Source organism: Phalacrocorax carbo, chromosome 1 (genome assembly GCF_963921805.1).
Source record: "Phalacrocorax carbo chromosome 1, bPhaCar2.1, whole genome shotgun sequence".
NCBI classification, from domain to species: domain Eukaryota; kingdom Metazoa; phylum Chordata; class Aves; order Suliformes; family Phalacrocoracidae; genus Phalacrocorax; species Phalacrocorax carbo.
In genome coordinates, this window is record NC_087513.1 from 27,190,804 (window position 1) to 27,206,417 (window position 15,614).

Below are 15,614 nucleotides of genomic sequence, written 5' to 3' on the forward strand. Positions count from 1 at the left end.
CAGTGTTGGAATGAATTACAACAGGTTTTATTTCTACAATATTTTAAGGTTAAAAATAAAATGGGAAACTGTGATATCATTTGCATTGCCTGAACTCTTTGGTATCTTATTAATGAAATATTACTACAACAAAAGTTCTAGTAACTCTAGTAACTTCAGAACAAGGTGGAATATCTATTTTCTTTCTCCTATGTCATGAAACTGTGCAAAAAATAAAACAGTTTGGTATTATAGCTTATGCTTATTTTAACTTGGTTTTTATTAAACACCCACAAATGTGTCAACAACAGTATAAACTTATCCTGATAGGAGTGACTCTGTGGTCAATGTCAGCAGCAATATTATTCTGGGAATAATCCTAGCAAAATGACACTATATATTTTTCACGCTTCAGCAGCATGGCTTCCTTAAAGATAGTCATTCCCACTGATCAAGGATACCATGATAGCAATACCAGGGCTGGGCACATATGGAGAAGAGAGAATGCAATTTAACATTTGCATTTGGCACTCTCAGTAGGATTCATCTGATTTGCAAAGGAGATAGACAAGTGATGCAGCCATTAATAAAGATGCTTCACTATCGTAGATGATCTTTGAAGCATATACTTAAAAGATCAGATCTGCTTACATCTCTGAATTCCGTTATTATTTTTTAAACCTTATGGCAAGTATTAAGCTATTAAGATGTAATAATAACACAATAATTAAAATACAATAACATCCTAAAAGCTAGATATATTCCCTTGTTACATTATTTGCAGAAAGCTTTTAATAAAACAAATATTGATGTTGCCCAGATTAAGACTTGTTTGGATAACATGCAGCTCCCTGGAGTTCTAGTTAAGGATTCCACTGCTCTGTTGGATCAGATTTCACAGGATGAGGTTAAAGAGGCAATTGCCTCTTTATATTATCAATGGTCCCCAGAGAAGAATGGCTTGGGGCTTATTTTTGTAAATATGTTAAGATCTCTCAGCAAAAAGAAAATTTTCTCAAATGTTGAAATTATAGTTTTGACAAGAAGTTCAATGTGCTTTCAATAAATAGAAACAAAATGGACCTGAGGAGCATTAAAACATTTTCTTTGCCATATGTTAACCACAGTTATTAGTGTGATATTTAGGAGCTAATAAGGGGCAACTATACTTAAGTGACTAACAGATTAGTGACAACTGACAGAACTGTCAGGACACTGACAAACTAGCATTATCCAGAAGACTAACGGAGATAAGGCTGAAATACCCCAGATTATGTTATCTGAGACAAAAACAAACCTGTGTTTTTTGTTTTACAAACCAATGTACAAAACTGCCTGGTGCTCTAAGTTCTTCTAACGTACCAAATAAGATGTGGTTGATCAAGAAATCTCTTAACATCATTTGAACCAGGCTCCAGCCCAATGATATGCATAACAACTGAGGTACACACTAGTCATAGATGAATTTGTGGAAAAGCAATCCAGCAAAATTTATTAAAAACACAAAACTAATACACGTCTTTGGTATTCTTGACCTCCACATTTCTGGTGTTTGGTAAATCCCCAAGATAAGCTTTTTATGTGGCCTACGTGTATTCTATTCTTACATTCTTTGCAAGGTATCTGCTAACAGTCCTCATCAAAGGCAAGATGCTAGGCTGCATAGGCTTTTGATTTGAGCTGGTATGACCAACTTCACCTTAGTTTGGGACTAGAGGCAACTGCAAGTCCCCTGGGACCGTAGACATGACACTTGCAAGATACTTACCATACAAATAGAAGTATGAGAGATATTTTTGGCTCTAGAGTATTTCATTGCTGATTTTAAGAATGTTTCCACAAACCAGAGGAGCTCCCAAGACACAAATACAAAATATTTTTTGTTAGCTAAAAAAAATTGTTAAGTGTATGATCATTCTGGACAAGATGCAGTTTTATGTTCTCTTCATGGTATTCATCCTCTTTAGATACTTCTTTTTAAATTTTAGGATATTTTTTAAAATTATGTGTGAAGAAAAGGTGGTGAAATACCTGTCTGATAAGTTGCATTGATTTTCATTGCTCTATAAGCTGCTTAAATTAATCCCACATGTGCACATTTTGCAGGTATTCCTGCTGCTTCCTTTATGCCAGCACAGGCAAATATTAGCAAGTCTGCAGCCATGCTTTTTGTGAACAGAGCTGCACAGATACCTGCCATCAATGAACAGAAATTTGTTTCTGCCTGTTGAGGATTTATTTAGCTTTCAGCTCTGTATACAAATGAACAGTGAGGATTTACCCCTTGACATTTTTAGTTCATCTACTCTATTGCATCTTATTAGGATGATTTTTACCCTTTTATATATCTTTCAATATATCTGACTGAATCCCTCCCCTCCCTACTTTTTCTCATTTTTATTTTCTTTATAATTTTGCCTTTATCTTCTATTCCAGTTTCTTATGACTCATATAATTTTCATTACATCGCCAGTTCTGAAAACAGTGAGAAACCTGTCAAGAGCAGATGTAAATGAGATGTAATAGAGGGGCATTTGAAATTTATTTTAGCAATCTGTGTCATATTAAAGAGGTAAGAAGGGAAAAGAGAATGTTTGATTAATATATAGAGAAAGTCAATACTAGGCAAAGTGGACAACAGTATATACAGACAATCTATACCCCCAAACATAGTCTGCTCAGATTAGCATGCTCAATCAACCCTTTAGTACCTATAACATTCTGCCAGATGTGACATTCTTAAAAATGGAAAGGCAGGATTTGTTCATGAAAACCCTCTGCAGTTATTGACATTATTATTTATTTAGGAAAATTTATATGTGTGGTTCTTTATTAAAGAAAGTAAAAAGCACAAATCTTGGCTTGAAGATTTTATGATGCTGAGCCCTTTTGCACTAAATCAAGTGGGTAGACTTCTGCCAGACAGAGACACACTGACGTTAACAAGTCTCCACGTGAGGCCAGGAATTTGCTGCTATAGGCAACTTGCAAGGTCAGGCCTTTTTTAAAAATCCAACATAATAAACGAGATAAATTATCATATTTGTTTCACAGGAATCAAAAAGAACACAGCTCCTCAGTCATATATTTTGACAACTATTAATTTTAAAATACATTGTTTTCAAAAAGCAGATATATTTGTTACTTACAGCTACATATTGCCTTCAATTGTCATATTCTATTCACTTCTTGCAAATTAAGTCGCGATGTTTGCATTGTTCAGCAGGTGTTCACAGCCCAGGAGTTTGACAGAGGCCAGTTTCCTTCATATGAGAATTTTAATTGCTCACAACTGTGTAACACAACTGTTACCAGAGCACAGCCCAAGCCAGAGCCCAGCAGAGTTCCTCACAGCAGGAAATTATGCAGGAAAGACACAAAAGTCTGGGAGAAAACATAGCTGGGAGAAAAGGATAGAGCCGAACACATGAAATAGAACAAGTCACCGAGCACATGTGGAATGATTTGGCAGCAAAGACTTGACATGCTGAATCAGATGGCAGGTTCATTACCAACACAGACAACACAGGAACAAATGAATCGTTAAGAAGCATATGAAGTGTGTAGGCCTGAAAAGCACAATTTTGGCTTCAGGTAATGTGATTTTGGAGTTACAAAGCTGTACATGTTCAGCAGAATGAGGATTGCGCTTGAGTGAAAATAATTCCTTTCAAAGTCTTGACTAATATTACAGGGTTACTGCTCTTAAATAGGCTTCTCTTCAGTAAAACAACAAAAGCCACCTTTTGTCAACTCCTCTATGGCTCTAAGTGATTCTCTATGGTTCCTGATAATAGTGCAGACATGGCACTATAATACTGAATTAGGCTGAAGATATACAGGAAAAGGAAAGCCAGTATTAGGATACAGAGAACTAAGAGAGAGTAACAGAATAATAATGTTTGTTTTGTGGAATAAAAGCAGAGAGCCAAGATCCTCCCCTTCTGAAGCTAACAGAGATATCAGTAGATTTAAAGTAACCCATGTGACACTGAACTTTTTCTGCAACCCTGTTTAAAACATATATTGCTACATATGTAGAACAGGGAAGTTCTGAAATACATATGAAATACAAATATTTGCATTTAGCTTCAGTGTGGTTTTACAGTTACAATGAATTCAAATGGCTAGACCTGTGTCACACTGACTCAGCAATGTGCCAAAATTAGATATTTTGTTAATATTTCATTGTAAAGGAATCCTACTAGACTCCTCTATTTGTTTTCTTCTGAAAGCCTTTTTCATTTTGCATTCTGTATTGTATACTGAGAAGAAGATCCTGAACAAATGATAAATCATCAGACTTCAAGGTACTAGTATCTCTTTTCTAACCATTGTAAAGGGAGTTTTCTGACTCCCTATCATGAATTGTCATAGCTTTTCTGTTCAGAAAATTATCAGGAATTCAGAGCACTTGATACCTACATTAGGTAGCATAGTCAAAAAAATAGTTGCAAACTGCCTATTTGAAGGTCCAGTTAGGCATCACAGCTACTCTGCTATAGACTCTGGATGTGGAAGCCCACAGTAATATTAACTGTACATTTCTCAGATCTCTATTTACATGCTTCATTGTCACAACGGCTGTGTAAGTCATCTCTCATACGCAGTCTGAATACAGCCTAAGTGACCCTCATTCAATGTATATTACATGATACACCTCACTCATCTTGTCATTTGAGAGTCAGGTATCTTGCTCAAGCCATTTATCTTTGCCAATCCAGAGAAGTAAGCACACTAGCAGAATGGCTGCAACTATTTTCAGCAACTGTTCTGATAACACAAACTGTCATCTGATAGCACTTATCTTTCTTCAGCAGTTGCACTGAAGCTGGAGAGACTTGACTCCCAATTACTGTTCATTAAAATTAACTAAAATAAGTTCCAATACTATCAACAGAAACTGAAACCAAAATTAAATCTCTGGGCTTCCCCCTTTTCAAGGTACTAAACAACAGTTCTTCCCTTTTAACATCCCTACTCAAAAGAAAAAAAAAGAAGGAAAGAAAAGTTTCTCAATTTTAATGCTTTATGTTGTTCCTGTATGGATCACCAGTGATGAGTGTGTCTGGCTGTGGAAATAAAGTAGCTAGAGTAAAATTACCATAAACGTTTGCAGGCACCATTCTTAGATCATCAGTCTTACTTACACTATTCTGATGGCTTTTATGGTGAAATAGGCTGAAAGACAGACTCTGGTACACATGCATAGTCTGGTACAGTGTATACAAGCAAGGTCAAGCCTACATTACAAATAATATTGCATAGGTTTTCACCTCCATTTAGTTTCAGTTTTAGAGCAGCAACAGAAATGTGAAAAAGTAGCTTCTTTTTTAAAAAAAGTTACTTTCTCTAGCTCCAAAAATGTTTATAGATGTATACTTTTCCTAACACTTAATATTTCATCTTCATAATGGTTCTTTAATATTGTGCTTCAGAACACTAATGCAGTTCCTTAGGTGGTGAAGGTTTCTTAGAAAACCAGGGATAACGTTTTAGAGGCAACAAGTCTGTAAACAGACTTTCTATCCTTATGAATTGCACATCTATTCTCCACTTATCATGCAATACCATACCATGCAGTTCTTAGCGTTACACAGCCCTCAGTTCTGCGTTTAAAAAAAAAGTATTTCCCATGTGATAGGTCAAATATGGAATGCTCCAATTTCCTTTGAGCTTTGGAGACTTTGGAAATAGTCCATGGTAAACAATACCCTTACAGTGAGAGCTAATCATTATCCTACAGTTCATCAGATCATTTACATTTTATTCTCTAGGGCTTTTATTTCAATTAGCTGGTAAAGTTAACCACTTGAAATTTGTAAATATCCCCACCAACAGTATCACTCCCTCACCAAGGTTAACCCATCATTTTCTCAGGAGATAGGAATTTATAGCTGTATGCATGCATATATTCTACTTTCCAATTTGTATTCAAATCTTTTTCTCTCTTCACAACATATTCTTAATCAGGAATTTGCACAGCAGAATAGTTAAACTAAAGAGATAATTTTGGTAAAAGTAAAGGTAGATACGCTTTTAATAACTTTCAGAAGTACTCTGAGAAGTTTATAGAGAAGTTCCTCTTCACCAAAAGTACAAACTCATCTTAAAACAGAGTGTTTCCCGAAAATACATGTTATGTAGGAAGTGGATTTAAAGAGGAGAACCAGTATATAAAATATAATATGTATTAGCATAAGATAGTTGCTTTTGTGTGCAGTAAGGAATGAATTTTGTTTGTTTTCATGCAAAGTTTCTCTTATGAGAAAATCTGAGGGACATGTAAGCAATCTGTGGACATAGAGGAGTTAAAGGCCTTGTGCAGCTGAAGAGAATCAGCTCTACAATGAGGCTATTATGATTCATATTAGGTTCAGGGTATCTCTTGTGTTGAGTTTCTCATGGACAGCCTTTCCTCTTACTTCTGTCACCTGAGTGCATACAGTGTTTTCTGGCTGTCATTAACAAGCCAGGTCAGGACAACAGTTGTCAAGTTTATGTTGCCTGACAATCTGCATTTCTCACTTCCTTGACATAACAGATTTTCCTCCTCTGACAACCACATTCCTAAATTTTTTATCAAGGGTTTTTGTAATTGAGATGTTTTGTTTAAAATTAAATCGTTCAATATTTTACAATCTCATTTGAAACCTCCTCAAGGCTTATGTTTACCCAAGATGTATATCAAGGTGGTTTTGATTTTAAATCAGTTTGGGGCTTTTAACTGGTGTTATTTTTTACAGTAATTTTTTATCATTCAGGTATCATCTCATTGAATCTGTAACTGTGGTAGAAATGTTTTCTTGGTGCATTTTCCTCTCCTATACCCTTTTAATATAGTCATGCCTGGCCACTGGCCATATGATTTTTCAGACAACCCATAACTTACCTCATGTGAGGGAAGAAGAAACAAATGCAGCCACTAGATTTGCTGTCCGCTATTAAGAGCAATTATAGGGATTGGAATCAGGGCAGGAGCTAAAAACTTTCAGTGTCCTTTTAAGAACTAGCTAGTAATCTGCTTTCTAAATAAATCACCCCAGATACCTTATAACTAAAATGAGCTTTCCAAATAAATATTCTTAAGGAAGAAGGAGAATTTAATGCGGAGAGAGAACAATAGAGGACTGAGCTCCTCACAGAGATGTCTCCCACACAGTGCAGTTAAGTAGTCTTTTCCCTCTGCAGAACACCTGAACTAATATATGGCCCCAATGTTTTTCTTTCTGACACTTAAACTTAGTAAAATCAATGCTGGACACAGGCATGTGAATGGATATTTCAGACCTGCAAGTTATTTCTAAGGTTATCGATAACAAAACCAGCAAAACCTTTGTGAACATTAATGTACTATAAATGACTGTCCAAGAAGCTTCAAGCTTCAAAACTGTACAAGCATGATAACATAGCACTGCAGAGGTATATCTGCTGTCAGAGTGCTCTCTGTCAGAGCTGGAATCCATTGCTTCAGTACTCATCCCATAACCAGAGCGAAGGCGGGTCTGAACTTGCAGATCATAGTTTGCCACAGAACACTAAAATGTCAAACAGTATACTTGCACTAATTTTGGTTTGTTGTACTTGGAATGCAATAAAGGAATATGTAAGCTTTAGCCCTGAAACTGCCCCCATGAAGGAGCAGTAACTACTTTCTCCCACTTAAAACAAATAGCTGGTATTTTGCTGGGAATCTTTAATAGTTTTACAGGACGGATTTAGTAAGTCCTAATTACTATCCTTTGTATAATCCTGTCTGATTTCTTTAAGCTTCCTTCTCAAAAAATAAAGATGCACTATAGCTTTTCTGGAGAATCTGAGCATTTATTCTGTTCTTTTACTTGAAAAGCAAATTATTTTTATTGCTATGTTAGTGACTACCAATTAAATATTAATTGGAAATACAGCCCTGGGAATAAATACCCATGCATTCTCTAGAGCTAACAAAAGCCATTCCTTAATGAACTATAAGCAACAACTTTTCAGTTGTTACTGTCTCTGTCAAAGCTATTTACATCTTTAAAAAATAATTCATGCACTTTCAAAGGGATAATAGGTTATACTATGAAATTTGCCAGCCAATCAACAGTAATGTTTTGTAATTCTTATGTAAGCACTTTTCTACTTTTCTTGTGCTGTGGTATAGAGATCCATATCTTCAATCTAAATCAAATGTAATCGAGTTAGTCTGGGTGTGGCTATGCTTCATCCACTACAGTATAAATCTAATTTCTGAAAATTCTCTATCAGCAGTTCAGAAATAAAAAAAAAGTATGGTGTCCCCAATTGTTGCATAAAAGGAAAGCAATTATTACTCTCCTGAGGACACCAGAAGGAAAAAGAGCAATAAAAATTCACTTGCAACAGACTCAAATATCTTATCAAGAATGAAGCTTTGCAGAGAACCCAATGGGCTGTTATTACCTGTATTGCAGTAACATATGTGTGCATCTATTCATTTTTAAGATTCTTTATGTTAAGCACTGTATGCACACATAGGAAAACAGTGATCCTTACCACCAAAGAAGCTGATCTTTAACACAAGCTACCACAGGAATTTCAACACACTGGAAGAAGTGATGTGAGGAGACACACAAATAGAAACAAAGGTATTGTACAATATGGTGGTGGGTGATACAATAGCATCACTAGAACAAACTGAAGCAAGGAGAAAAGGTCCCTTAGCATAAGTCTCTTTTGCAGATTTACTATTTTAGACACTGGTGTCTCAGCTGCCCAGAGGGGCCCACCTCATACCCTGCAGGAGTTTCTTCCACTATTAACAATAGCAATGAAGGCAGTCGCCTCAGAGGATTCTTTTCAGTCTATCTAGCCCAAATGAAGGAGCAGCAAAGTCAGACTAAGATTTGAAAACAAACAAACAAGCAAGCAAACAAACAACCCCCCCTACAAATAAAAGCTTGATCTTTCAAGTTTTGCTAGAGCTAGGGGCCTGTGAGTGGTAAAACACGGGGATATTGATGGCTGCGCTTCTAGTGCTCTGAATCATAATGAAACCCAAACACATGGTTAAGCACAAAATTACATCAGCAACTTTAGTAAAAATTCCCTTAATGGTAACTTTTATACTACAGTATTCGATTGCCCAACAGTTCTATTTTAAAGCACTTACCAAATCCCCAGCATTGCTGTCGGCATAGGAATGCACGATTAAAGTCCCTGAAATGCCATTATTTCTATCCCCACATCAGTGCCACTTTGTACACCCAGAACATCTGGCATTTATGATACATAATTAGAAAGGGACACAGAAACCCATCATATGCTTTAAAGGGAAACTTAGTTACAGCATTAACTGTGGAAGAACTCCATACTTCATTCCTTCAAAGAGCCAGTCAAGTATTAATTAATTCTCAGGATCCTGAGAGACAGTCAAGTAATCTAGTTGCTTTGCACAGAAAGCTTGCTGGAAGGTAGTGTAGCTTATGCTGTATTTTTCAATATTTTTTCTTCCTTGGACCTTATCCTCAGGAAATAAAACTTGATAGTAGGATCCCTAAAGGCTGTCCTTTGACTCTGAACAACATGTATGAGAGAAATGTGCAGGTCTGTGTTGGGTAATGTCCTATTTTCCTCTGTCATCTTCCCTTTCACTCCTTCCCAATTGGAGCAATAATGTCTTACTGGATTAAATACAGAAGAAAGAATTAGAAGGTCAATGTTAGACTATTATTTTTGGTTTGATGTCAAAAATTGCTGTTTTCTAAAAGTTTCCCATTGAGAAAGCAGGAATAACAGTTTGTCATCTTTCACCTTCATAGGCTTTCAGCCTGAAACAATGATTATTAGATTATATGAAAACCTCAGATAAAGCAGTACAAAAAAAATTCAGATTACCTAGGTCATGCAATTAAGAAGATAAAAGACAGGCTAGTGTTCAGAAGATGGCATATCTGCATCTATTGCTTAGTCCTTCCTGAGGACTTTCAGTGGCAGGGTACTGATCATATCTTTCTATCTTTAAGCAGAATCCCCGAAACTTCCCTTATTTATTACATACCTAAAGATACTGAGCTGGGAGTATCATATGCTAACTGTGGTTGTATTTATCATGCTCTTTTCTAGGGAAAGCACCAGAGCTCATTGTTTCTGATTATACACAAAGAACTTCAGTTAACACTGACATTGATCTCTTGCTAGCTGCTGGGTTGATTGACAATAGGAAATCAAAACCAGGTCTCTTCTGCAGTGGCACTGCATAGAGGTACACTTACAGGGCAGATTACTAAATTCGTTGACTCCTAACACACTATAAAATTAGATGTTCTGAAGTATTAGCAGCAGCTTGGATGAGTTGTGTAAAAGACATGCGTCTACATCTACTCCAAGGTAGTGGCGTGAGGTGCCCTCTACAGTTCATGGCAGGAGATTCATCACACTTAAAGGCTGATGGGATGGAGACAACCCTAAAGTTGCCTACCACTCTGTCCCACCTGGGGAGTAATCCTGAAAACCACATACCTTATCTCACCCTTCTCTCATGCAGAACTGCCAAAATTTGAAAACATGCTGGGAGAAACTCTTGTATAAATAGGCAACCCAAGACCCTAAACCAAAAAATTATCAGGAGAATGGACTGGAATGAAGAGGTTTCTTGTACCTTCTGCTAGTTATTGAATCCTTTTCTTCAGAATCTGTGTTAAACCTCTCCAAAAATATCTCACATATGAAATTACCTTTCTCTCCCTGTAAATGTTCTTGTCTGGGAGTTAAAGATAAAAGTACTAGTTGTCTTAGTTGATGAAGAAAAGCAGCTAATCTAAGGCAGCTCAGAAGATAATTCCAAATCTAGCCTCGTGGGGCAAATTTACAAAATAAAACAAATCAGAATCCAGCTAATATGGGGATAAAACTTGTTCAACTTAGCAGCATAATAAGAACAAGAGATATTCTATAAACCAAGAAAGGTCCTTTTAATTACCTTCCATTTGGGAAAAAAAAAGCAACTATGCTGCACTGTTGCTTCACAGAGTTTATGATCCACTTACTCAGATTTTACATTATATTTTCTTCATCTCGGAAATAAAATTACGTGTTCATAAACACCATTTAATATAACCCAGAAAAGACAGGAGACCTTTACACACTGTCACAGACAAAACCACCAGCTGGACAAGCACTAAAATTCTTTGCAAATGTGTGACTCTAAATAGCAGTCACACAATTTTCTACACCTGGTTTATCTTTAAACTAATTTAAAAGTGTTAACATGGGGAAAAAAAGCTATTTTGGCCAGAAAATATTTCTTGTCATTTAAAAAAATTTTTTTTTCTGCCTGCTGAATGAAACTGAAAGCTAAAAACCAGTATTTCAATAACAACACACAAAAAATATCTAACTTTATAAATTGACTTCTCAGAAAGGTTGTTATAAGCAAATCTTTCTATTGCTGTCTAATTTGTACTGGGGAATTTTATCTCTGAGAATGAGATACAAGTTTTTCCATAGAGCTGCTACACACACAGCTAAGGAACAATTCATATTTGGGGAAAAATATTTGCAGTCAACTCGGTCTCCTAGTGACAATGTAAAGTCCTAATCCTCAAAGCCTTAAGTCATCTGCACTGTTTTTAGACAAATGTGAGATAACTCTATGTAATGTAATGTTGAGGTAATACACTTTGTGTTTCAACATTTTAGTTCAGATGCAACAACAGTAATACCATTCATTCAGGTTCAAGTGAGTGAAAAATAAGGCTCATGGTCAGGTGTCTGGAAAATACCATGTAGACAGACTCAGCAAGGTTCCTCACTCCTTGTCTGCCTTGGCATGTCGTGCACAAGCTGCCCGTTCTGTGCTGAAGAGCAAAATGTGGGAGCAGTCGAGCAGCAAGGGAATTGCAGCAGTTGCAGGTGAGCACAGCCGGAGCTCCTGTGCGAAGTCAGTGAGCAATGTTAGAAATGCAGCCCAAAAGACTTGGTGTGTGACAGTACTGTCAGAGTGTGGGGTGTAGCTTGTTAGGTTGACTGATAGACAGACTATTTTTTTTCCCCATATGAAGATAGATAGTTCTGTATTTTCTTGCAGGTAAAAAAACATGCCTTCCTGTCAATTAATTGAAAAATTACATAGCTCACATTCACTGAACTTTCTATTTCTGTGCCAGAAAAACATATGGAGAAGCTTTCTAACAGGACAGTTTGGTAAGAATAAATGAGACTATGCATGAGTGAGATTTACAGGATCACCTCTCTTCCCCAGCTAAAAAAGTAAAAGACTCCAATATCCTCATTATTTCTGTCAATTCATATTTTGTCTCCATACTAAAATATTGATGAAGCCACCAACTCATAGAAAGATATCACCCAACTGGACATTCACTTAAATAAACTGAGTACTGTCAAGCCAACTGCAGAATTACAATTGGCAAGTTTCATTTTGTCATGCAGCTGGCAGACAAAGAAAATGTTTAAAGAAATTACAGGATTGCAGAACCATTATTCCTAGGAAATGCTAGAAGAGTTTTGGAGTTCCTAGATACCATAAATCTGTAAGTAACTGTGGATCAGGAAACTTTAATTAGCATTAGACAGTTATATCCAAAGGTTGAGGGTTGGAACCTCACTGCCTTCTGCTTATTAAGTCGGTTGTGACTTCTACTCTGCTTGCTAATTTCTTTGCATTTTGCATAAAGTTATAATTTAAAAACCACAGCGCTCACTTAATACACCTTATTGTTTAAGAGCTTATCTGGCAGTTATTTGATCCAAACACTACTTACAGTACTACCAGATTAATTATTTGCAACTTTGCTTTATATTCACTTTAAGGTAACATTTTACTTTAGACTAAATTGCCTGTGACACAGTCTAACTTGAGCTGATATTGCTTACAGAGAATTTTATAAGATTACTTACAAGACAATGCACTATAAAAACATTTCTCTTCTGGTCACAATCTCTCTAATTAAAATATTAATCTCATTGTTATTTTTCTATATTTCCTGTTCATAGATCTTCCCTTTTACTTAATTTCTCATTTCTGTACCATTTTAAATCTTGTCTTCTCAGACAGCTAACTTACTACATTACAATTTACTTACTTATTACATTTTTTTTTTCAATAAGAGCTACCAAGAGAACAGAGCAAAAATGGGACAATTAGCTCTCAAAAGCAACTCTATTTTAAAGGTACACACTATACTGGGTCTGGCTGGGAAGGAGTTAATTTTATTCACGGCAGCCCATACAGTGCTGTGTTTTGCATGTGTGACTGAAACAGTGTTGATAACACAGCAATACTTTATCTATGACTGAACAGTGCTTGCATAGTATCAATGTCTCCTCTGTTTCTCACTTTGCTGCCCTAGTGAGTAGGCTGGCGGTGGGCAAGAGGTTGGGAGGGGACAGCTGACTGGTAGATGATAATTTTGTCAATGATAAAAACTGGAGTAAGAGATTATAACATTAAAAACAGGTGTATAACCACATTAAAAACAAGGAAACTGCTTATAAAGGGAAAATTTCATAATTTATAAAGTTTTAATTAAATTACTAACAAATATATATAATTTGGTTTTGATAGCTGGAATGTAGTTTCAGCTATATATTTTGAATAAAGGCATTATGATTGCATGATTCCATTATTTATCAAGGAACTTATCTTGCTTTTACCTCCAATTAATTTACAATTGGTGAATTTTTATTCAAATTTATCTTGTTTATTTTGTTGCTTCTTCATGCTTTCTCATGGCTTTGATTTTAGGAGGTTTTGTCTGCCTTCATGCTGTGTTCATTCATGGCCATTTGAGTTATCAGAGACCTATAATCATCAACTTTACTTTGTTTTCCCTTGTCATTGAAGAATTGATTTATTATCTTGCTCCACATTTTTAAAGTAGTATAAATTTACACAAGCTAAATAGCATGCTTGCACATAGAGTCATTGGGTATTTGTGCATTCATTGATACTTGGTTTTAGTAGGGAGAAGACAGTGGATTTCTGTACATGTAATGCAAATGAATGCACTTAATTGAACATTCATTTGGGGTTATGTACTTGTAAATATGGATAAATAGGATTCCTTAAAAACCCATAGCAGCTAATTCATTGCTTAATGTATTTTTAGTTCACTACAGGTTCAGCTGGGCCAGTGGAACACCTGTTAATGGTATAAATTTATGTTCAGCTTCATTATCTCCACTAATTTTAGATACCTAAAAAATGATGATGCCATAGTAAACTAGTTCTCTAAGCCCCCTTCATAACTTCTGGAGAGAATTAGGAAATCTGAAAGGGTAATTCATCCCATTCAAAAGTAAAATAATTACAGGTGATATGAATAACCCTAGAAGCACTTCTTGTAACTAACATTGGCTAGATGCCAGAACACTGAAGTAAATGAAAATAAATCCCATCTTAAGTCACTTCTTCAATTTCACAACATAAAAATTTGGTCTCCGAGTGGCTCAATACAGTCTTGTATGAAGTGAAGTGTCAGAATAAGTCTTCAAGTTTAGGTAGTAGAAGTTTTGATTTGATATAAATTAGGCTGTACTTGTGACCAGAGGTTGGCCTTAATCATGACTGTAATTATGAATCCACTATTAAATTCCTACCCACTTCCTCTACCCAGCCAGACATGTGGTGGAGTTATCCCTTGGCTCAAGTGGGAGTATTCACATGCTTAAAGATAAGCACTTGTCTGAGTGCTTTGCTGGATCAAGGCCAAAATATTCTCCAGGTTTCCTGGTGGCTTCTTTATCTTTACCTTAGCTTTGCTGAACAGACTTTTACGGTTGGGGAAAAAAAAGGTCACATTTCATTTCTCTTCACCAAATACAAATTCTGCATCTTCTGAGAGTAGTTCACTTGAAGTAGCTATGCAACATTCTTGATGTTCACGGTTCCTTTTTGTCCTTCATTTCCGATAGTATTAAGACATTTTCTTTTTCTTAAGAAACAAAGAGATGTAGTAATAAAATATGTTAATGACCTGACATAACAGCCATTGAAACCAGTGGGAGTTTCTCCATTGACTTCAACAGGTTTTGAACTGGGTTCTAAAATGTTAAATTTAGGGAAGAACAGTTAAAGAATTCTCTGATCAATAGCCAAAAGATCAGAATTCCTGCAATATACTAATTCTACTGGAAACAATATCACAATAACTGTTTTCTTGTCTAAAATGAATCATTCTTAGCCTCTATGATATAAACAATTGCAATAATCAGCATGTACATATACAGATACACAAAACACACAAATGCATGTAGTAATTAAAAATTAAATTATGATTCAACAGATGTAATGAGATGTAAATATTAATAACCTCATTAAAAAGTCTGATGAATACAAAAGCTCTCCCATTATAATTACTCTCAGAAAGAAAAGAAGTGTTGTTAATCTGCTGAGCAGCTGATGACACAGAAAATTATAAATAATAGAAACATTGCACAAATTAGTTCTATATTAGAAGGACAGAATAGTTTATATTTAATCATAGGAAGACCATTTTTAGCAGAGAATAGGCATGATGTTCTGTTGGAGGCTGTTTTAATTATTAGACTCCTTTTCCCTCCCATGATCCTCAATTTTTTAAAAAATAAGTAATCTCTCTCTAATTACAGGTCTAAATGAGGCTAGATGCTGGCCAGCAGCATCCTACAAACAC